General features: G+C 35.7%; 1 pseudogene across 1 annotated transcript; it reads right to left on the bottom strand.

The window, feature by feature from the left end:
• Positions 1-22,690: 22,690 nt before the first annotated feature.
• LOC149579497 (multifunctional methyltransferase subunit TRM112 homolog B pseudogene) lies at positions 22,691-24,277 on the bottom strand (annotated as a pseudogene). Its single transcript, XR_016365138.1, has 2 exons — positions 24,052-24,277; positions 22,691-23,394 (listed from the first exon to the last, which is right to left on the bottom strand). The product of XR_016365138.1 is annotated as a multifunctional methyltransferase subunit TRM112 homolog B pseudogene (transcript).
• Positions 24,278-24,595: the final 318 nt, after the last annotated feature.

Raw genomic sequence — 24,595 nt, forward strand, 5'->3', positions numbered from 1 at the left:
GTATGCATCTCGACTATCTACCAAAGAGGATCTGAACCACTGCTTCCGGAAGGTTTAATTCCAGTATTAATTTTATTTATTAATAAATTTTAATATTATTTTCATTACTAATTAATAATATTTATTATTAAGTGTTTTAATAATAATTATATTATTATTTAATAATGATTACTAATAATTTTTTAATTATTAATTGTTATTAATTTTAAATTACTATTTAATAAATAAATTTTATTAACTGTATACATTTTTTATAATTATTTTATTTGTATTAATTAATCTAATCTAATTTTATTTTATTTATTTATTTAATAATGAAGTTTATTTAAATAAGAATGAAGATTTATTTAATTATTAACAATTCTGATTTTTAATAAAATTGCAAATTATTTTATTTTAAATCATTGCAATTATTTTAGTAATTTAAATAAATAAATAATTATCCTTTGATTATTTTTAGAAAATTGCTTAAAATATAATGGGAGGGTAATTCTATATTTTATTCGAACAAATGAATGGGTTGACTTGTAGGGTAAACTAAGAATCTTTTACTTGAAACGTACTTTGAAAGGAAAACTGAAACCTTACATTTAACTCGATAATATGTTTTCAAAATCAAACCAATCTATGAGACTACTCTATTTTATGAGTGTTGTTTGTGTTTTGGGTTTGGGTTGACTAGAGTATTGACTAATTTTTAGGATATCTACCAGAGGCTTGGGAGTTATGTGATTGTGATGTTATGAGGAATTGATCTTGATCTTTTAAACCCAACCATGGTAATGTGTTTGGTATGCTCTATGATGAGTTGAATTTATTGTTCATTATTATTTTCCAGTGTTCTTCCGTGAAGCTGAGGTGAATGTATGACATACTTGACTTAACCATTTTGAGTCTTCAATCAGTTATTTTTGGGATGCTTTCCAGTTGCTTGTAGAGAATTGATGTGTTATTGTGAATTATCATTTGATGCTTTCCAGTCACCTATATAGGACTGAGGTGATATACTATGATTCTTTGATTTGTACTTTTATGAGCCTAAGGTAGGTAATCTGTATGTTAAGTTGGGAAGTGGCTTGCAATGGAGGTTGGGGCCCAAAGTGGCTGTAAGGGCAACCCATTATAAGTAGTTTAATAAGTGATAACATTTCATTAAATGGGTTTAAAATGAATTAATAAGATATTGGTACCACAAAAAGTCACAAAGGGGCCAGAGGATTAAAAGATTGGCTAGGTAACCTCAGAGTTGATTTGTTAGTATGCCTTGTCAGTACAAAATGATACTAGTGCTGCATAGTGTCACTAGGGGACCAGAGGATTAAAAGACTAGCTGGGTAACCCTAGAGCTGGTTCATGTGATGACACTTGCCCATTAGCAGTATACATTTCCTACATGTCTTTGTTTGCCTCTGGATCTAGATGTCAAATTATCTTGGAACCTTTGAGTTAGATTACTTTTAGGGTTTCCTGGACTTAGAGACTACTTGTGATATTTGGATTGCTATCCTATTTGGGACTTGAGACTATCTCCTTAGCGCAGTGGGAGGGTTCCTTATTGGGCTACCACGTGGTCGGGTGGTAGTGCTTTTTACTCTTACCATTGAGATTTGTCTATTGAGGTCGTAGCTGGAGTTCTTTGTTTGCTTTTCCTTTCATTCTATCTTTGTGTATTATGATGGATGATTATATCTTTATGATGGATGACTTTTACTTATTGAACTATATTTGTTTTATGGATCCGAAAGGATGATGTAATCTACTTTTATAATTGTATATTCTTTTAGCCTTTCATACCCAGTGACATGTACAATGGATGATTGAGCATTCCAAATTTTATTGCCAAGTGGCATTCGAAACAAATGTATATTATTTAAATGGACTTTGGACTTTTTATTATTATTTCATGTGGATGTGTTATTTATTAGACTTAGTATTAATTAAAATTTAAATGTGACTCAATGTCTTGGGATCCTTAAGGAATGTAATCTATTATGTTTACTTCTATATGATTGTATGTTTTAGATTAAGGTAAAAACAAGTTTTGAAGGGGCTCTGAAACCCTTTACATCAAAGAGAAAGATAAACCATTAAGCACAACTAGGTTTTAAAAGGACCTAAAACTAGCTAAACAACTAAACTAGGTTTTACATGGACCTATGATCAACAGATGTGACCAAAAAAAAAACCATAAAAACACTGGAACCTGGACAGTCAACAGATTGGAGCAAAGCAGCCTGAAAAACCACCCAAACCAGTATCTAGCAAACTAGAAACGCATCCAGTTCACCATCACAAAAAAACTAGTTAGCATAAGGGAACATAGGATTTTTCTTTTGATTTGAAGTTTCTCTTTTGCGATCGAAGGATCATATCTAAAGGGGGAGCAGAAGACTTAGTCTTCTTCCTTTTAACCGCAATCCAACCATCCTCAAACTTCGCTACCTCAACAACCCAATCCTTAGAAGACAAGGACACAAGGAACCTAGGGGATGCAGAAGCCACAACAAACTCCCTGTGAGAATCATAAAAATTTTGGCCCCTAGGCGGAACAACCAAAATAGGGGGAGAGACCAAAGCATCCACCTCAACCACCGGCTTAGAAAGAATGCTATCCTTAGCCACAGAGACCGTAAGAGCATCCAAGGAATGTTCCACCAAAGCATCCACCTCAACCACTAGCTCAGAACGGATGCTAGCCTCAGTAATAGAAACCAAAGGAGAAACTCGAGGCTGTTTAACCGTGTAGTGCTCAGAGGAGGCCCCTGACCACCAAGAAGGTGGTCGCCTAGACTTGGATCGCCCAGCAGCACAACGAGCCGCAATGTGACTCGTCAAGAGACAATTCCTGCAATGAAAAGGGATATCCTCGAAATCCAACAATTGTTTCCAAGAACCCCTTGGGGAATCCAAGAAAATTGCCTCAGGAAGGCCCTTAGAAACATCCAAGTCAATAAGAAAGCGTGCACAGGTCGAATGGAGAATATTCGTAGTGTCAGCATCCACATATAAGAAATCGACAATAGCATTTCCAATAGTTTCAAAAACTGAATCTTGCCAAAGATGTAACAGAAGATTAGGTAGCTGGACCCAGATAGGGAACTTATTGAAGGATTTCATGAGTGGATCAAAATTCATATGCCACGGTTTGGCCATAAGTGGAAATCTACCCCGCCAAGAAAAATTATTGTGACACAAAACAATCTTCCTGTCACTGGTACTTTGAAACTTAGCTATAAAAAAACCTTTTGCACATGGGAAGATGTGGACATTATTATCTATAAGTGGTATCTAGTTCTTGGAGATCCAGACATGTAGATCAGCAAGAGAGGGCTAGTAACCTCGGAAGCGAAATATGGCAGCCAAAGAGGAAAGCTCTTCTACCGTATGAAAAATATCTTCAACATAATTTGGGTCAAGAGAAACCTTAATGGGTTTTAAAGAACTTACAGGCATCACAAGAGGGGGTTTAGATGAAACTGCATGAGGGAGAGTACTATGTAAGCCGACTTCGAAGGCAGCCACGTCTGCAAAAGACATACCCCCCGAACAAGGAGGTGTATGTTATTGCTTCTACTATTTTATGATTGATGTGTATGTTATTCTTTCTTTATAAAAAAAATGTTTGACAAACTTATTAAAACTTTAGATTAATTCTTTTGGATCCCTTGGTGGAGCATTACAAAGAGTGGCATGGGTCAAACCTTTGGGATATGAGGTCAATATTGATGACACCAAAGACATAATTGAGGCTCTCTTGAATGAGCTTGTAGATCCCAAGGCTCCATATTTTGGCACCTATGAGGAAGCAAAGGTCAAAATTGAATTAGAAATCAAGCTTCCCCAAGTAGTGAATATAGGAAGAAAGAGGATAGAGAAAATAATGAAGAACACCAAATCATCAAGTCATCCTCTCATGCTGACTAAAGGTAAAGGAGATGACATAGTGGAAGATGAAGGAGAATAAGAGAAGGTAGAGGAAACAAAACTTGAAGAGTAGGAGACTTCCAAGAAGAAAGGGAAGGAAATAATAGCCAAACCTACAAAGTCTTCCCCTATTGTGTTCACAAGAAAATCCACCAAATCTAGAAATAAACTAAAATTGGGTGATGATGATGAAGAAGATGAGCATATCACACACAAAAGGTCTTCCCTCACCTTTAAACAAAGACTGAAAAGAGTTTAAGAAAGTGGAGGCACAAGTGATTTCATATTCTTTTAGTATGAGACTAGGAGCCTTGAGGAGAAAAAGCAAATTGAGGATGCCCTAGTGGCAAAGATGGCTAAATGGAAGTATTCTCTTGATGAACTAACTCAACATGTTCCTAATGACTTACTAAAGGTAGTTATATTGCAATGGGACAACGCATTGAAAGTTGCCCAAGACATAAAAGAACAAACTCTCGGACAACTTGTGTCGAGTCTTTTTGACAATGAAGTAAAGGAATCATTGAAGAAGAATGAGTAGAAGCTAACATCAAAATTCAATGCATTCCTAATCTTTTTAAAAGACATAAAATCTATTGTCAAGTCAAATACTGTTGCATGGAAGAACATTTATGGGCTGCACAAGCCTAGTGATCAAGTTGTGCAAATTGATGACAAGGATGGTGAAGAAGAAGATATGGAAGAGGATGTAGGAATAAAAGAGGATTAAATAGAAAATGTAGAAGAAGATGATGTTGAAGAGCAAGAAGAGCAATAAGTTACAAGAGGAAATCTTCCAGAAATAAGAAGTATTGAAGATTCTAATACAGAGAAGATAGCAACAGAGGTTATGGCCTCTCTTCCTCATTCTCCGAGCAAAGCCTTAGTGCAACCTAGCTCAGAGAATGCTTATAACAAGTTGGTTGAGATAAAATTTGCATCACCAAGCACCCAACCAATCTATGGACAACATTACCAAGTGCTACAATGAGTGAAGTGTCTATCACTTCATCTGTCAAGCATAAGGCTTTAGTCATTCCAACATTAGGCTCTACTAAGCGACAACAAGGTATTTCAAGAATTCCTATTTAGTATTGTTTCCCCTACATTTATTTTTGTTCCTACTATTTCAACTATTTTTTCTATACTGAGTGTGTCCACAATAAGTGCAATGACAATTGAGGTTAAGCCTCAACTAAGCAATGAAGTAAAGAGCAAAGGAAAAGAAATTGTTCCTTCTACTATTCCAATAGAAAAGTGTAAAGAAGAGGAAATTGATCTAGAGGAGGACATTGTGATACTAGATTGGGATCTTTCCAATTTGACTCCTGATCAAATGGATACCCTTAGTGAGCTTTGGAAGAGAGGCCCAAGCAACAAAAGCTCAAAGAAGAGAAAAAGAAGAAAAACCAAGTTCTAGAAGACATCGAAAGCATATTTATAGATGCTTTGAGCATTGAGGTTGATGAGAAGCAACCAATTTTGGATAAGCTTGTTGAGGTTGTTCACAAATACAATGAAGAGCTAAATGGACAAGAAAAACTAAAGTTTTGGAGCATGTAGCACAAAAGATAGTTGTTGACCAAGTAGAATTATCTACTTTTCTTGCTACACTTGAAACCTATGTAAATAATGTTGTTTCTTTGTTTGTTAAGTTGAGTGACACATCTATATCCACTAAGTAAATAAAGGATAAACTATCTAAGATAGATGAGGACGTGAAGGCAAGTGCACATCAACTATCACTTGGTCCTAGTTGTAGTTATGCACATTTTGTAAAGATCAGGTACTTGATAGATCTTTAGGCATAATTGTTAAGGGAAGAAGCCAGAATAAGGTCCACACTTATAGAAATTCAAGGCATGATCCTTCCAAACATGGATGCAATGCAAAAACATATTGCACATGCAAAGACATTGGTCTGTGACAATAATTTCTCCATAGCTAATTATATGATGAAACTTTCAGCAGAAGTACAGATAGCCTTGCATGCATCAAAGGTATTGCAAGAGAATTGGAACAAGAATATGACAATCATTTTGAAGGTACACAATGATTTCTTGTCACATTTTGATATTAATGTGTAAATATTTTGCATCTTTGGCATTAATGTCAAAAGGGGGGAGAACATTATTGATAAAGGGAGAGAATATTATTATACTCCAGATATATGTATGAGGGAGAGATATATGTATGGGGGAGTAGTAATAAGAAAGGTAACACATGTACAGATAACAAAAAATATGTTTACAAAAGCAATTTTGAAAAATAAAAAAAATAGAGTGAGTGGTTAACGAGCTACAATAGTAGACATCAGTCAAAATTGAGTTGAAGGCACAGATTGTTTATAAGGAAATTTTTTGACTTGTATTTTGAGAATTTAGAGTTTTGGTATGGTAAGTGTTTTTCTCACTAATACCAAAGGGGGAGATTGTTGACTTTATGGTCAAATCATTTTTCTATTAGTGACTTAACACTTAGTTGGTTTCATTGCTACCAAGCTCTATAGTTGCTACCGAGCTTACCATACTTCTAGTAGTGTTAACCAAGTGTTTTAGTTGCTACTAAGCTAATTAATTAGACTACAGTTCATGATGAGTTTCACAATATCTATCAAGCATCTAAGACAATTTTTAGTATTACCCAAGCGTAGTAGAGTCTACCAAGCTTTCCAGTGTAAGTGATGAAGATCTTAGTGTTAACCAAGCTCTACAGTGTTAACCAAGTATATCAGTGTCTATGTTAACAAAGAGAATGAAGTCAGTGTTGACCAAGTCATGGAGCGTTAACCAAGCATTTCACTATCTACCGAGTTTCTTAGTGTTCATCGAGTCACATAGTGTTGATTGAGTTCCTGCTACTCGAAGTGATCAGTATGGTCCAAGCTTCAACATCAACTCAATGGCAGATTTTGTCAAGTGTTGACAGTGTTTGTTGAGTGTCAAAACATCACCAAATTTGTCTTAAGAACCTGAGTTACAAAAATAGGCCAACTTTGTGGATTATGATGAATTTGGTATTGTAGTCGACTCCATAAGATAATAAAGTGGATTGGCATATATGTAATGTATTGTATCATATCCAATGAAGAAGTCAATAAGAAAAAGTAATATGAGAACAAGTAAGAAGCATATAAGTGTGAATTGAAGAAGGCTACAAGCAACACAAGGGATAACAGAGACTTATCTGTTACAGTAAGGTGATCGTTATAATTCAAAGAATCTCATTCAACAAATCAAAGTTGTAGATTAGAGATTAGTCACTGATTCATCCTAATAGGTGCTTTAGTCAAATCCTTTAACAAGGTGGACTTAACAATCTTATACTAAATCTCCTAATAGAGTGTATACTTCATTGTATATTTGTAAAATCCTTTTACAAGGTGGAGCTAACTATCCTTATTGCTCCTAATAGGGCAGATCATTAGAAGTGATCAATTGAAAGTCTTAATAGACCAAATTTATATTGTAGTACTCAAGCTTATCGGTATTATCCCCACTGTAGTCTTATTTTCTATTTGGAAGGTTTATGGGTTACCAAATATCATGTCAAAGTGTTATGAATGTTTTATTTCTTTCATTATTATGCAATTAGATCAAATTTGATGGTGATGGTTTAATTGGTGAATTAAGTTTAAAGTTTTATTGGTTACTAATTCACCCCTCCCCTCTCAGTAAACCTGTCTACCTTATATTTCCAATAAAATACACCATTAGTTATAGTCTAGCTTAAAATGCCAACTTGAATGATAGTTTATTATCCTTGCCAAAACTGGTACTAGAGCACCTAGGGAAAGGTAAAACACTAAGCCCAATTTTGGTTTGCAAATGATCTAACCAACCATTGGGGTAATAAGGACTAATAATAAAGTCCCAATGTGTGTTCAGGTAGTTTGGTTTGATAGGTTTTTGATTAAGAATATGATTTTGTCAATTAGGTCTTGATAAGGGGAAAATTGCAAAAATTGCTCTAAGAGGCAAAATGAGGTAAAACACCTTAAAAGGAGGCAAGGAGTATGGAAAGGTGGTCCTTAGAATTTTTAAGGTTATCTTAGGAGGATTGGTAACATTCTATGCAAATTGAAGATTCTAAGAGCAAAGTTGTCAAAAAGTTGCATTGACAACTTTGCAATTTTAAAAAATTGCATGACAACTTTTCAAGCAGTTTTGAAAATCAAAAACTTGGGGTAGTTATGGATCGAACTGCAGGATAGAAGGATAGAGGGAGTCTATATAAGAATTTTCCAACTCAGTTTTAGGGGTTGGACAGTTGGGTATACGGACAACACCTGTAACATGACAATTTTGAGCAGCTTGAGCATAGATTTGAGTTTTTAGTTGGATTTTTGGACTGAATAGAGGATTTTTCTAAAGAATTAGGATCTTGTTTCCATGTTTTAATTCTATGTGCAATTGTTTTGGTTTCAAGAAAGCATTCAATAAGGTTTACAAAATTATTTGTTTTTGTTGATCCTACTGTCGAGTTTTGAGTAGTAAACATGAAAAGGGCTAGCTTGAGTGTCCTTGGTCTAATCACTATGGCTTTTGGAGACCAAGAAATAGCCTTTGTAGATATTATAAATACGGTTTTTGGGGTTTTTGGAAGGCCTTTTTCTATTTTTACAAGCAATCCCTAGGCAAGCCAACAAGCTTAGTAAGGTGAAAGAGAAGCTTGTAAAGCAATTTGTGAGGAACATCGGATTGATATGGATCAATCTTGACTTGACAATGTAGGATTAGTGTATGAACGTAGTAGAACTCAAAGGAGGAGGTTGGATAAGGATTTTGACACCTTTGGAGGAAGAAACACTAACATTGTCCTTAAAACCCTTAAAAGTAGGGTTTTCTGAATCCGTATTGTACAAACGTTAGTGGAGATGAAAACCTTTAAGGGTTAGTCATGTGAAACAAAAGTCTAGTATATACCAAGGTGCCTTGTTATGTGATTTTGTGAATTATAGCACTTTCCTTGTTTCTAAGAGGGCAAAAAGGGGCTCTTAGGGTTACAAGGCCTAACTAGTCAATTCGAAGGGTTATGAGGGTAAACCTTGGAAAGTTGGTACAGAATGATGGAAAATAGCCAAGAACCATAATAGGAGGGTTCAAACTTGTTTTTGGAACACATGGTGCATTTTGGTGAAGTTTTAACAAACTAGGCCAAAGAGAGCATATTGGGTGAACTTGGGGAATGGCATTGAGTTTTGAATAGTTGGGAGAGTTTCTTGGGTAAGGGGATAGTAGAAGGATCCTCTAGTTTAGGGTTGGGAGAGAAAACCCTACAATGGGCTAAGGGTAGCCTGAGAAGAACTAGAAAGCTCTTAGTTGAAGAAACTCCCCATCAAAGTGGTATCAGAGCCATAAGTTTTGGCTTGTGGTGGCATGTTGTATTCCACTAAATCAAGTGGATCTTCCAAGATGGTGACCAATGTAGAGTTGGCAAAGGAAGTGGATGAGTAGAAGAATCTCTTAGAAGAAAAGACTAGGGTTCTAGATGAAGCCCTAGAGGAGGTAAAAGATAAGTTGAAAGGGATGGAGGAGGTAACCCAAGCTAAGGAAGATGAAGACTTCAACAAGGTTAAAGAGAAAGTGAGTTTGGAGGATAAAATCCCTGAACTAGATCCTTTACTTGGTGAACAAGAACCATTCCTAAAAGACCTCAAGGCATTTTGAAGGAAGAGTCTAGAGAATGTTTCCTTATTCCATGGCAAGATGGATTTGGAGGTAGTCTTAGAATGGTTAGAAAGCATTGAGAACTACTTTGAGTGTGAGGGGACAATAGAGGCCCAAAAAGTGAGGTTTGTAAAATCTAGATTAAAAGGCTAAGTCTCAACATGGTGGAAGTTTGTGCAAGAAGAAAGAGAAAGTGAGGGGAAGAAGCCTATAGCTAATTGGAAGCCACTGGTGGAAAAGATCAAAGAAACATACCTACCAAAGGATTATGAGATTTAGATCCATAAGTAGAGGCAAAATCTCAGGTAAAAAGAACTTGGTGTGGCTACCTACACTGACGAGTTTCAGAAGTTGGCGCTAAGATCAAGATTGCAAGAGGCATAGAGTATCAAGGTTGCAAGGTACTTGAATGGCCTTAAATGGTCCATATAGGGTGAGTTGAGTTTGTTTAGCCTCACCACTCTTCAAAGTTGCTTTCAAATGGCTAGGAAGGTGGAGGAAAAACTAAGGAAGAAAGGGAACTCTAGTTCTAAGAATAGAGGTAGAGGCAACGACTTCAGAGGTGGTTCAAGGGGAGGCTCTAGTGGTAGGAATACTGAGCAAAGAAACTATGGAGACTCTAAGTGGAGTGAGCAATCTAGTGAGACCAGTTAGAGAGGAGGCTCTAGTAGAGGCAAAGGATCCAACAATGGTGGCAGAGGCAAATATGGGAACAACAACAAAGGTTCACACTTCAGTAACATGAAGTGCTACAACTGTGGTAAGCTAGGACACCCTGCTTATAGATGTCTAGAAAAGGCATCATCCTCTTATGGGGAAAAGAAAATCACCTATGTTCAAGAAGAGGACAATCAGAAGATGGGAGAAGTGGACCTTGATGTGGAGAAAGGTGAAAACATCATTTTGAGGAGGGTATTGGTTAAGGAACCAGTCGAGGATGAGCCAAAGCAGAGGAGAGCACTGTTTAGAACCACATGCAAGATATTGGGCAAAGTATGCAAGGTAATCATAGATTTAGGGTCTACTGACAATGTCTTATCAAAGGAGGCAGTACAAAAGCTTGATTTGACCAAGATTCCACATATGTGCCCTTACAAGGTGACATGGCTAAATAAGGCGCAAAATATCCTAGTGAATGAACAAGTGTGGGCAAACATCACCATTAGCAAGTATCATGATACGATCTTGTGTGATGTGCTTCCCATGGATGCTTGTCACCTAATATTGGGAAGAGCTTGGTAGTATGACAGGGAGGCAGTGCATCATGGGAAGGAAAACAAATATTCCTTTAAGAAAGATGGTGTCAGATATAGAATCCAGTCAATAGTAGAAGAAGATAAGGTGGAGAAATCTACTGCTAAAGCCTTACTCATGAGTGGAAACAAATTTCTTAAGGACATGAAGGAGAGTGAAGGAGTAGGTTATGTTGTTATGCTAAAGCCTAAGGAGGAGGAGACAAAAATATCCACACTTATACCTACAAAAGTACAAGACCTATTGGACCAGTTTAAAGATTTCATTTGTAATGGAGCACCACCTACCCTACCACCTAAGAGAGCCATAAGTCATCAGATTGACTTCATACCAAAGGCATCACTACCTAACAAGTTTGCATACAAGATGAGTCAATAGCAAAACAAGGAGATTGCAAGGCAAGTTCAAGGGCTGATTGGGAAGAGCATTAGTCCATGTGTCATACCAGTGGTCTTAGCACCTAAAAGGGAGGTAAGTGGAGAATGTGTACTGATTCTAGGGTAATTAATAGAATCACAATTAGGTATAGATTTCCCATTCCTAGGATAGAAAGCTTGATGGATTGTCTAGGTGGTGCTAGGTATTTCTCCAAAATTGATCTTAAAAGTGGATACTATTAGATTATGATGAAAGAGGGGGATGAATGGAAGTCTACATTTAAGACTACTGAGGGTCTCCATGAGTGGTTGGTAATGCCATTTGGCCTTACCAATGCACCAAGTACCTTCATGAGAGTCATAAATGAGGTTTTGAAGGATATTTTGGAGTATTTGTTGTGGTATACCTAGATGACATTCTCATCTTTAGTAAGACCAAGGAGGAGCATATGGAACACCTAGAGTTGGTATTGAGGAAGCTCCAAGAGGAAAAGTTGACAGTAAAATTGGAGAAAACTGAGTTCATGAAAGAGGAATTGGTGTATTTGAGGTTTGTAGTATCCCAAGGAAGTCTTAAGATGGACAAGGACAAGGTAGAGGCTATTTTGAGTTGGCTTACACCTAGATTTGCTATTGAGGTCAGGAATTTTCATTGATTGGCACAGTTCTATAGGAAGTTTTTAAGAAGGTTTAGTAAAATATGTGCACCTATGATGGATACAATTGAAGGGGGCATGAAGACTAAGTTTGTGTGGACCAAACCTGTCGATCAGAATTTTGAGAGGTTGAAGAAGGAGGTAGCAACCCAACCTATCTTGGTTCTACCTAGTTTTGAGAAGTCATTTGTGGTGGAATGTGATGCTAATAACATAGAAGTTAGGGTAGCTTTGAGCCTAGAGGGCAGACCAATGGTATTCTTCAGTGAGAGGCTTAATGAAGCCAAGACAAGATATTCAACATATGACCTAGAGCTTTATGCACTTGTCCAAGCCCTCAAGAAGTGGAGGCACTACTTGTTGCCTAAGGAGTTCATTGTCTTTAAGGCCTTGAGTTTTATTAACTCACAAGATAAGCTAAGTTTAAGATACATCAAATGGATGGAGTTCTTGTAGTCCTATACTTTTACTATCAAGCATAAGAAGGGGACAAACAACAAGGTGGCAGATGCTTTTAGCAGGAGGTTGCTAACAGTACAAGAAGTCAAGTTGTAGTGCATTGGCTGAGATGGTTTCAAAGACCTATATGAGGAGGACACTGATTTCTCAGAGGCTTACAAGGTATGTAATGACTTTGCTAATCATTTTCAAAGTGATTTTGTTGAATATACATTGTAGTATGGACTATTGTTCAAAGGACAACAGTGGTACATCCCAAGGGGATCCATGAGAGAAAATATCATACAAGAGAAGTACAATGGGAGCATGAGTGGGCACTTTGGTCTTAATAATACTTTGGATCTTGTAAAAAGATTTTATTTTTGGCCTAAAATGAAGAGATATGTTAGAAGGTATGTGGAGCAATGCAGTATATGTTAGAAGGCAAAGGGGACTTCATCTAATGCAGGGCTCTACCAACCTCTCCCTATTTCTAATAGGCCTTTGGAATGCATCAACATGGACTTCATATTGGGATTACCAAGGACTAGGACATGGATGGATAGTGTCTTTGTGGTTGTAGATAGGTTTAGTAAGATGAGCCACTTCATACCATGCAAGACTACACATGATGCAAGTAATGTGGCCAACCTATTATTGAAGAATGTGATAAGGATCCATGGCTTTCCAAGGAGCATAGTAGTTGACAGGGATGTCAAGTTTATGGGGGCACTTTTGGAAGACCCTTTGGATTAGGCTTGGAACAAATTTAGCACATAGCTATGCCTACCACCTTCAAACTAATGGTCAGACAAAGGTAATAAACAGGGTATTGGGCAACCTACTAAGGTGTCTTACCAAGGAGTATGGGCAAAGTTGGGAATAAGTTATTCCTCAAGTTGAGTTTGCATACAATGATAGCAAGAATAGGACAACAAGGCTAAGTCCTTTCCAAGTGGTGTATGCTACTCACCCAAAAGGTATAATGGAGTTGAGGGATCTACCTTCACATGACAAGATTAGTGGAATAATTGATAACTTTGTGCAATCAATGAAGGAGGTGCATGACCAGGGGAAGCAAACCTTAATGGAAGCCAATCAAAAGTTAAAGCAGAAGAAAGATGAAGGGAGGAGAGAGTTGCAGTTTCAAGTGGGAGACTTGGTGATGATATATCTCAACAAGGCCAGGTTGCAAAAAGGAATCCCTATCAAGTTGCAGATGAGAAGGATTGGGCCCTCCAAGATCCTTGAAAAGTATGGACCCAATGCCTACAAGATAGACCTACCCAAAGAATGCCTCTCTCCCCAATTTTCAATGTGAAAGACTTAGTAAATTACAAAGGTCCTAATTTGGATGACATAGAGTATCAGGAAGAGTTAAACAAAGTTGTTGCTGACATGAAGGTACCTGAAAAGAAGCAACCACAGGTTGAGAAGCTCTTGGATTTTAGAGTGAAGAAGAGCACAAGAAACAAGGTCTACAAGGAACATTTGGTAAAATGGATGGATTCACCTGAGCCTGAGGCAACTTGGATTGCTGAAGGTGACTTTAAGAAATTAGGCATCAGCAAGAGCTCCTATCTCCAGCAGTGCCTTGGGTTTCTTTATGCAAGGGGAGAATGGTGTAGGAGCACCTAGGGAAAAGTAAAACCCTAATCCCAATTTTGGTTTTAAAAAAGTCTATCTAACCATAAGGGTAATTAGGACTAATAATAAAATCCCATGACATGTTTAGGTGGTTTGATTGAGTCTAATTTTGTCAATTAGGTCCTGATAAGGGGAAAATTGCAAAAGTTGCTCTAAGAGGCAAAATGAGGTAAAATACCTTAAAAGGAGGCAAGGAGTGTGTGAAGGTGGTCCTTAGAAGTTCTAAGGTCATCTTAGGAGGATTGGTAACATCCTATGCAAATTTGAAGAGTCTAGGAGCAAAATTGCAAAAGTTGTTAAAAAGTTGCATTGACAGCTTTGCAATTTTGAAAAATTGCATGACAACTTTTTAGGCCATTTTGAAAATTAACAACTTGAGGCAGTTATGGATTGAATTGTAGGACAAAGGAAGTCAATTTAAGACTTTTCCAACTCAATTCTAGGGGTTGGACAGTTGAGTGTACGGACAACACTAGTAACAAGACAATTTTGAGCATCCTAAGCGTAGTTTTGAGTTTTTGTTTGGATTTTTAAATTGAATAGAGGATTGTTTCTAAATAATTAGGATATTGTTTCCATGTTTTGATTCTATATGCAATTTTTTTGGTTTCAAGTAAGCATTCAATAAGGTTTACAAAATTATTTGTTTTTGTTGATCCTGTTGTCTAGTGTTGAGTAGTAAACATGAAAATAGTTATAGCTTGAGTGTCCTTGGTCTAATCACCACGGCTTTTGGAGACCAAGCAATAGCCTCTGTACATATCGTAAATATGATTTGTGGAAGACCTTTTTCTATTTTTACAAGCAAGCCCTAGGCAAGCAAACAAGCTTGGTAAGGTGCAAAGAGAAGCTTGTAAAGCAATTTGAGAGGAACATTAGGTTGATATGGGTTACTCTTGACTTGACAATGTAGGATTAGTGCATGAAGGTAGTAGAACTCAAAGGAGGAGGTTGGATAAGGAGTTTGACACCTGTGGAGGAAGAACCACTAACATTGCCCTTAAAACCCTTAAAAGTAGGGTTTTCTGAATCTGTATTGTACGGACATTACTGGAGACCAAAACTTACAAAGCGTTCAAGGGTTGGTCATGTGAAACAAAAGTCTAATATATACCAAGGTGCCTTGTTAAGGGATTTTGTGAGTTATAGCACTTTCCTTGTTTCTAGGCAGGGTAAAAGGGGCTCTTAGGGCTACAAGGCTTAACTAGTCAATTTGAAGGGTTATGAGGGTAAACCTTGGAAAGTTGATGCAGAATGATGGAAAATGAGTCAAGAACCATAGTGGGAGGCTTTAAACTTGTTTTTGGAACAATTGGTGCATTTTGGTGAAGTTTTAGCAAACTAGGCCAAAAAGTGCATATTGGGTGAACTTGAGGAATGACATTGAGTTTTGAATTGTTGGGAGAGTTTCTTGGGTAAGGGGATAGTAGAAGGATCCTCTAGGTTAGGGCTGGGAGATTAAACCCTATAATGGGCTAAGGGTAGTCTGAGAAGAGCTAGAAAGCTCTTAGTTGAAGAAGCTCCCCATCAAAAACTCACTTACAAATATATACCAATACACCCTAAGTATCATGATAATGAATTAAGAGATTAAAGTTGACAAGTAGTGGTTGGATATTCCATTTCTAGTTTAACAAAACCATTACATATAGATCACTAATTCATGTTTATAACAATGAGGAATGTGTCACAACATTGGTGTGAAAGGACGTGTGTTATCTTTTGTTATTTAAAGTGAACTTGATAATGTCATTAGATATGGAAAATCCATATCAAGATAATATCATTAGATGTGTAGAACTTGTGGCTAGACCAACATAGAACATGATATGTTAGTTGTTGTAGAAGTATTCTCTAGAGAAACATTGGCTAAATGTATCCTCTAATTTTTTTAATTTTGACATTTTAAGTTTGAAGCAGTTTTTACCTTTTGATATCTTAAATTGTTATAATTTAAATGACTATAAGAATGTTTTTAATATTATTTGTAATTTTATACGACAATAAATAATAAAACTGTTCAAATTTTTTTATTTTTTAAACTAAACATAAAATTAAATTTAAATGTCTATTCTATTCAATTTATAAAATTAATACAAGATAACTTTTCATTTTAAAATTATTTTTCTTTTGAATATTATTATATAATGAACTATTTTTAAGAAATTAAAAGGGGAAAAAAATAAATTTCGATGGCACATCACTAACTAAATTGATAATGAGTAATTTAAAAATCACTTCATTTTCCTTGTTTTGAAAGACTAAAAGATAAAGTATTAATCTTTTATGTTATAATTAAACCATTTTAATTTCTAAATTTATTTTTGTTGGGGAAAAATCATAAATCTATTTTAATCCTTATGAAAGAGAGAATGTTAAGGATCATAGTCTCTTGAATATATTTTGAAAACACTATTAAAATGAATAATCTTTCTAGAAACAACCAATAACATCAATTAGAAATTAAAGAAATAATAACTAAAGATCAATCTAATCTACCCATCTTTTTCCATGAATTTAAATATAACATTTAACCTAAAACTATTTTAAGTGGCAAATCTTAGTAATGAATTTTAATTTTATTACAAAATTATGAATATTTCATTAATTAAATCAATTTGTTAGTTTTTTTTTTAAGACTTTTTAAGCTTACAAATAATAATCACATTTTAAATTATCCATATAATATAAATTATAATCTAAGAAAATAAACCTATACAATAAAAACATATTACAAGAACCTAAGAATGGGTCTGGTGAGGTTATTCTTGCTCTAGCTAGATGGTTGGAGTATAAATTTGATGGAGCTTCAAAGGGAAATCCAACTCACTCAGGTGTAGGATTCATTATCAGAAATGAAAATGGGGACTTAATTGCATTAGGTGGCAAAAGACTACAGGATGGCACAAACAATGTTGCAGAAGTAAAGTCAGCCTTATTGGCAATAAAGGCCCTTAAAAATTGGTGGTGCCTATATTGCATATGTAAGGGAACTCCTTATCGTCGTCAATGATATAATGAGGATATCAATGGAAGTGTCGCACCTTCCAAATACACCATCAAAATTATTCAAGAGTTAGCATCATTAGACGACTTTAAAATTACACACATAAAAAAAGAATGGAGAGCACTGAAGCTAATCGATTGTCCAACTGGGCATTAAGTTTGAAAGTGAATGAAGGTAGTTAATAACAATTTCAAAGAATTATTACCACATGCGGATGGAGAACAAAATCCCTGAAGATAACTTTGGAAAGTGGGACATTCTAAAATTACTCAAGTATGTGTCAAGTTTAATTCCCACTGTGATGTGACTCGCGTACATAATTTAATGTGAGACGGGATGAGTCTTTATTAACATTGGTTTTGGCCACCCTTGATCACAGTTTTAAGCTCTTGAAGCCTTCATTCATAACAATCTAAGATGGTTTGATGCTTTTTGCAATGATCAACATAAAATCATACTTTACTCTCACATGTGACAGAACAATTAGTACCAAAAAGGAAAGAATGAACCAAATGTAAATGCCACAACGGGGCTTGATTGGGCATCTAAATGAAGGTGCTTACAATCTAGGATGATACAAATGCCTAAGCTTGTGCTTATTACAAGTCAGAAATGACTCACATCAAACGCATTTTGATTCTTTAATACTTAGATAATGAATATTCGATACCCAATTGATTGTGATTTCTTGTTGAATATCAGTTACTGAAAAGGGATTTTTCTTATAAGTCGGCATTTTCACCAACATATTAAATTTAATATTAATATTAACATGAATATGAATATAAAGAGTAACATTAGTATGAACTTTCCAAACTTTTTATGCGGTGTGTCTTCCTTATCTGGCGTCGATTAGAGCCCGTTTGGTTGCTGGAATATGATATCAAATTTGGCATTTGGAATCCGTGATTTGAGATTCTCGAACTTAAAATCTAGATTATGGTTTTGGGAATTTCATTTGGGACCGTTTGGTTCACCAAGAATTCATTATGAGAAAATCTGATTTGCTCTAAAATTAGGGCTTTTGAAAGATGAAACCCTTTCTGGCTAAGCGATGAAAATGGTAGAATTGTTTTCCTACTTAGCTTGCGCTCAACACTGAGTTGGATTTTCACAGGCAGACAGGGGAGGAGAAGTGAAATGACGAAATAGGGCTCTGGAAGTCACTGTCGGGTATCTTTAAATGGACAGGGAAAAAAGGTCTTTTACAGAGACAAGAGCAGTGACGCAGGGTCTGCTTACAAAAACGATTAAACGACACAGTAAACATCAACGAAAGTTAAGGAGACATGAAGAAAACGAACCCTGCTGAGCTGCAAACCAAAGCTTAATAAATCGCATACCGATGGAAGTCGATTGAATAGAGCAAAGGAGATGAACAAGCAGCAACAACGACAATATTTTGCAGACCCAAAACAAGCGCCAAACCAAAAAGAGTTGTAGCGGACGTAAAAAAACATTTGGTTTCAATAAATTTGGAATGCTTGTTTTCATCCAAATTGGAATTAAAACGGGTTTATGAGCAATTCCAAGTATCTAGATGGAAGACCAAATTCTCGAATTGGAGTATAAATGACGATACGGGATTCTATTTTTCACAAATTCCAATTCCTGTTTTGCAGACCCAAACAATGGATTAAGAAATTTTTAGAATTCAGAATTCTCATTCCATCTCAAATCCATGATCCAAACGGACCCTTTAAGCCCCGTTTGGTTGCTGAAATATGAGTGGAATAGGAAAATGAAATTAGAATATGTTTTATATTCGCTATTTGGTAAGCTCAATCGGAATTGGAAATAAGAAGACATATTCCAATTTTGCCCCTAAAATGAACATATGTCTATGCCAAAAAAAATCTGTTATTGGAATAGGTCATTTCCATTCCCATTCCGATTTTTCATTAAAAAATATTTTTAAATTTTTTTTTCAATTTTTTAAAAAAATAAAAAAAAAATTTCGAATTTTTTTAGTTTTTTACTTACTTTTTGAATTTTTTTTGTTAATTTTTTTTAAATAACATTTTTAAAAATTATATCTATTTGTTTAAAAAAATGAAAATGAAAATGAATTAACTAAAAAAATAATAAATTTTTTAAAAAAATTTAGAAAAAATGTTTTTAAAAATACAAAACTTAACCTTATTCTTATTCTATTTTTGTACAACCAAACAATAGATTAACATATTCCCAGTCGAATTCCAAGTGCACAAAACATGATTGGAATTGCTTATTTCTATTCCCATTCCTCATTTCCATTCCCATTCCATTTTTCTATTCCTATGCCAGCAACCAAACGGTGCCTTAGTGTCTTCGTCTAAACTTTTGTTGTTATTAATTTACCTTGCATTGTAGGATTAATGGGCTACCTGTAAATTGGATAGATATCCAATTCACTCAAATGTTCACTTGTTATTTCAATTGTCTATTTATTGCAATCTCTATTCTTCAAGGCAGCAACCTTTGCATTGTAGTCTTTGTGAGCCTTGCCTTATTTGAAACACATATAATCAGATTCATTTCTGATGCGGAGCAGAAATCACAAACTCAAAACTTCACTTGGGATGCTGCTATTGCTATCAGAAATCTTATTTATTAGAGGCCAAACACAACTTACCGAATCATTAAAAAAGGGGCTCTAATCACAACCTTGGGAAAGCAACAAAAGCTTATGTTAACAGAGATTATAGTTTCCCCATTCTCTGATTTCACAATCTCTAAATAAATTACTCATAGCCACATTTCCATTTCCAGTTTACTGGATAGCCGATTATATGAAAATATCCTTGCTACAGCACTTCCCAAATTCTAAATTGCAGATTCTCTTGAATTGAAACTCAAAAAATAACTTCACTGACTTACCTTGAAGATTCCGACATTTGCATTTCTAATTCAATAACAAATTTTGATAGGCAGTCAGGTAATCATTTGATTGTTTTGAGATCCTTATGCGTGCCTTCAACCCTTTCACATTTTCCAACCATTGATTAACCTCATACTAAAGTCAGGACAATTAAAATAGGATTCTATGTATATCCCAAAGTTGCCAAGAAAGCCAAGAAACTTATGGAGGGTATGTGCAATTAGGTTTGATACTTTTAAGAATCAGTAGAAGACCAAACAATCCTTACCAATGTTTGGACCACTACATTGGCCCAGCTGCCACCATCAAGATTGTGATTAGAGGAAAAATGGTCTCTACAGCTTCCTTGTGACCAAGGTGTGTGCCAATACAATTACAAAAACCTTAAGAACACCTGAGATACTAGGATGAGTAAGTTGCACTTTCTCAACAAGAAGTTATACTTGCCACAATAATACACAATATTCCATGATGTTCTCATTCTAATGTCTTACTCCTATATTGATGTCTAGTATATCTGCTCCATGCCTGCTTTCATCTTTGGTATTGATAATGATATTAATGTGCATAAATTACTGCTTGGTGCTTTAAACAAGCCGTAAACCATGGAAAAAAGATCAATTCCTCTACCAGTATTTTGCTCATGCAATTGCCTTATTCATGTGAGATGAAAGCTTTTGCCCCCATGTGCAAATCTGAGTCCTCAATTTTTTGAGTTCAGAGAACTTTTTCTGACCCCAACTGCAGACAACTTTAATAACGAAGACTCCACCCAACTTTCAACAAAACAATTAAAATCTATTGGACGGAAACGTGCCAATTGGGTAGTTCTCAAGCGCCAATTACACTATGATCCATCTCCATAGCTTCTGTGATGAGGTCTGTTCAGTTACTAAAATTTGTCTTTAATAGGTCTCTGCAATTGAGCGTACCCAGCATATGGATATTGTTGACACCAAATAAAGAGCAGGTCAAAGGAACAAAGGGATGTCTAAAATTCCATTCACAGCCAGAGGAATTACTAGTCTTAGAAGGAGGTCAGGCTCTCTGCTCAAACTCATAACTAGAGCTCATCAAAGACTGGACACATGATCCAATGGGTTTCAAGGTGGACCAGGCAGCAATTTATTCCTGAAGTAAGAAATTGACATAAAAGGAGCAATTTACTCCTGAAAGTCAGAAATTTAAAGCAAAATGTGCCCCCAGTTAGATTATTCTGATATGTTTGCTAAAATTATTGAGCTCCCTTCTAATGCCCTCCCACTTTCTGAAAGATTTATTTATATTAAGTTGTGTATAAAACAAGTACACAAGAAAGTAAACAAATGAGCTCCACTGCATTATTTATGTTCTTTTCTTTTTTGTGTTGTAGTGATGAAGATCAATTACCAATATCTTCGTGATGGTCATATCTAGTGCATATTCCTTTACTATTTGTGTCTTCGCTTTTACTCTTCTTGAAAAGAATTACTCATTACATGAAACTTGTAACGTTCCATCTCAATGATGATGATCATCTCAAATTCTCCTTACATTGAACTTCCTTTCCAAATGTTTATTTATTCAAAAGAAGATGCATGCCCCTTTAAATCCTTGCAAAAAAAGATCTAAATATGGAGATATACTAATTGCAAATACAATGACACAGATATTTTTGACAGCATTTTCAACTTAAAAGCCATCTCCAGATCTGAAAACTATTTTGCCTTTGTTTTACCAAACTTACTGAAATGTCTTTGCTTACCACACTTAATAAATTGCCTTTACAAAGAACCTCTAAACTGTTAACTTGCCTCTAACAGACGTCCTTGTAAGACTGAGGTTTTCTGCCAAGTCAGATTATATAGAAAGTCACAAAGACAGAAGAAACTAGGGGAAGTACTTGAAGCAAACATGCATCCATAAGATGCATTACCACTCAGTCATTTGATCAATCGGGGCAGGGGGTTGGATATCATATCAATGTCATATCATTTTGTATATTCTTAAGTTTTAAGTTTTGTATATTGTGATCAAACACTATATTTAGAGACCTAATTCAAATCTCGTCAAATTCTATTTGGGAAAGTCTATGCTTTAACTATCTATTAACTTAGAAATGTCAAATATAGACAAAGAGCATAGTAGATATTCTTTAAGAGCTGAACCTGAAATAACATCAAGAATTCATTACTCACCTTGAGTAGCAAGCATGAGAAAGCTAAACATCCTGGAGAAAATAAGCAGAATCGCATTGTCAATAAATATGACAATATTTAGATATCTATACTATTATATTTGCTTTAGGCAGTAGTATTAAATAACTTTCCTCTCCATAGGGAGAAGCATATGTTGATAACCAGAGATTGCTTGCCACCAAATTCAACGTGTCATGCTTATGTTGGTCTGGGCACATGAACAGTGTCATGCCTTTCAACATTAAGAACAATTACAAACTAATAAGCGGAATAGAGTCAATAGACACATTATAACCTTTTAGCCGAAATAATTGAGAAGTGTGTATCTATGGCCTGCCATATTCTGTACGTATTTCCAAAAAGTGAAAAACAAATCAGAGTCTGTTCACAAGTATTGAAAAACCACTGTAAATAATAGGGTTTCCAGTGAAATCTTTATTAGAATACCATCACGTTTACATAGCCCCTGATCAGTAATACGAGAGTACTTTATGGGTGGTCCTATATAGTTGCTTATCTAGCTTTGATAACTAGGTTTTGGCCGCACACAAGAGTATACTACATGCTCTATTACAGCGTCCACCTATACAGCTGCTTATCTAGGCTGTACTCAAATCTTTCCTTCGACAATGTTAATTGTGAATTAAGCCAACTTAAATAATGTGTGAAGTTCACTTGAAATGGTTAAAGGACAAGAAGTTCCATAAATAAACATTTGTAGCCTTCTCTAATATGGGGCCGTTGCTACAGTTTCATAATTACCACAAAGTAGAGTAAAGTAAAAGGGATTTAAAGATATTGATGGTTATACCTATTTCTTCTATAATATTTCCCTTCAAATTCTACCTCACTCCAACTTAACAAACTGTACAAAACAGAAGAGGTTACAAACATGCAGCCATTCCCTAATTGAAATTATGTTAATCTTTGCACTGGTTTTTTAAGCTCACTTGTTTTATACACAAAATTTACACCTCGTCTTCATCGAGCAACATGTTTGGAATACTCTTGGTGACTGGAAATCTCCTCCCGGTTTCTGGACAAATAAGGGCTCCTTCTTCTACATCCAACTCAAGAAGAGCGTGATGAAAACGACGCAAAAAATCATCATCCTCTAGCATCATTGGTTCTACGTGTTCCGGGAGATCATTTACATTCATCTTCATTGCTGTGTCACGTAAAACCTTCCACTCTTATCTTTGGGAAAATGTTCTTCAAGAAATCAGGGCTGAATTGAACCTCCTTGATTGCAAATTTTTCGACTTCCAACCCCAAGGGATAGCCCTCGGTCACCCATCTGATTTTACAGGACAACATGTTGTGTGTCAAAAGCTTCATCCTCGCAAATTATGTATGAATCGAATAGACTCCGAACCAATTAAAACCTGCAAAATTAGTTGAGGTCAATGAAAATTATGCCTACTATATTAATGGTGAAATAAACTTATCAAGCTTCCGAAAGGTTATCAAACAGGTTTGTAACAATCTTTCGCTATCAAACTTGTGCAAGCATTTCTCTTAATTATTTTACTTAATGTCGCCACGAATACCGACGGAGCATCATTAAAAAATGCTGGTCATATACAACCCGTGGCTGGTTTTCACCTCATTGTCCGAAGGTTATATCTGTTGGGGCGGCAGCATAAAAGTATCTACCGTTCCGCTGGGTCCTTCAAAACTCCCTTTAAAAATCTCCAAAACCAAATATATAATCAAAAAGGTGCAAAACCACCATTTAAAACATGATTACCAACATACCAACACTAAATCACAGACTCGGCAGAGATAAGATGCAACTCAAGCAAAACAAAGAAACCCCTAATAAAAATGGAGGATACCAGAAACATGTACGGCCACCTAGCAATGAGCTGAGAAAATAAAAAATTTCAAAGCATTTAAAAGCATGGCCATAGATTTCAGCTTTATATGCGAAGGCAAACTTGGAAGAAAGCAAACTAACATCTCACTTTCCCCATAGGTCCTTCAAATCTAAATTAAATTTATTATTCAGATGGCACACTCTAGACCACAAAGAGTCTAACCATAGATTAAATGCATACACACATTTCGCTTATGTTGTGCTGCTCCGTTTGTTGATTTGTTGTATCCAGGTAATTCGTCGTCCTCCTCTTTCAATCTCAGCTAGGGTTTCGAATTTTGCTACTGCGAAGTCTGAACCGCGCTTATCAACCCTAAAACGGCTCGCTCCTCATTCATCACGACATTGATATGATGGTAGCACTCGTACTTTTGAAGCGTATAAGGGTTAGGTCAATAATGTCGAGCATGTTATATAATGTCACTATCTTGATTATATTAGATAAAATTTTCATACTATTTTTTGGGTTTAAGGTAAAATATTTGATAGGATAATTTCATCATTATAATATTCATACGACTTTAAATTTTAGTGTTTCACTTTTCTTATCATCATTTAGATGCAAGTAGAGTGGATTTAATCATGGATGACATATTGAAGTAAGTGTGTTCAACTAGAGTAACATTGGGGTGGGTTAGTGAGAAGTCTCCATGCCTCAAAACCATCACCTATATGCAAGCAAAGTAGGTTCAACCATATGGGAAACT

The sequence above is a fragment of the Cupressus sempervirens genome, chromosome 1, assembly GCF_028749045.1.
Source record: "Cupressus sempervirens isolate cs-2001-9-10 chromosome 1, ASM2874904v1, whole genome shotgun sequence".
In the NCBI taxonomy this organism is placed as follows: domain Eukaryota; kingdom Viridiplantae; phylum Streptophyta; class Pinopsida; order Cupressales; family Cupressaceae; genus Cupressus; species Cupressus sempervirens.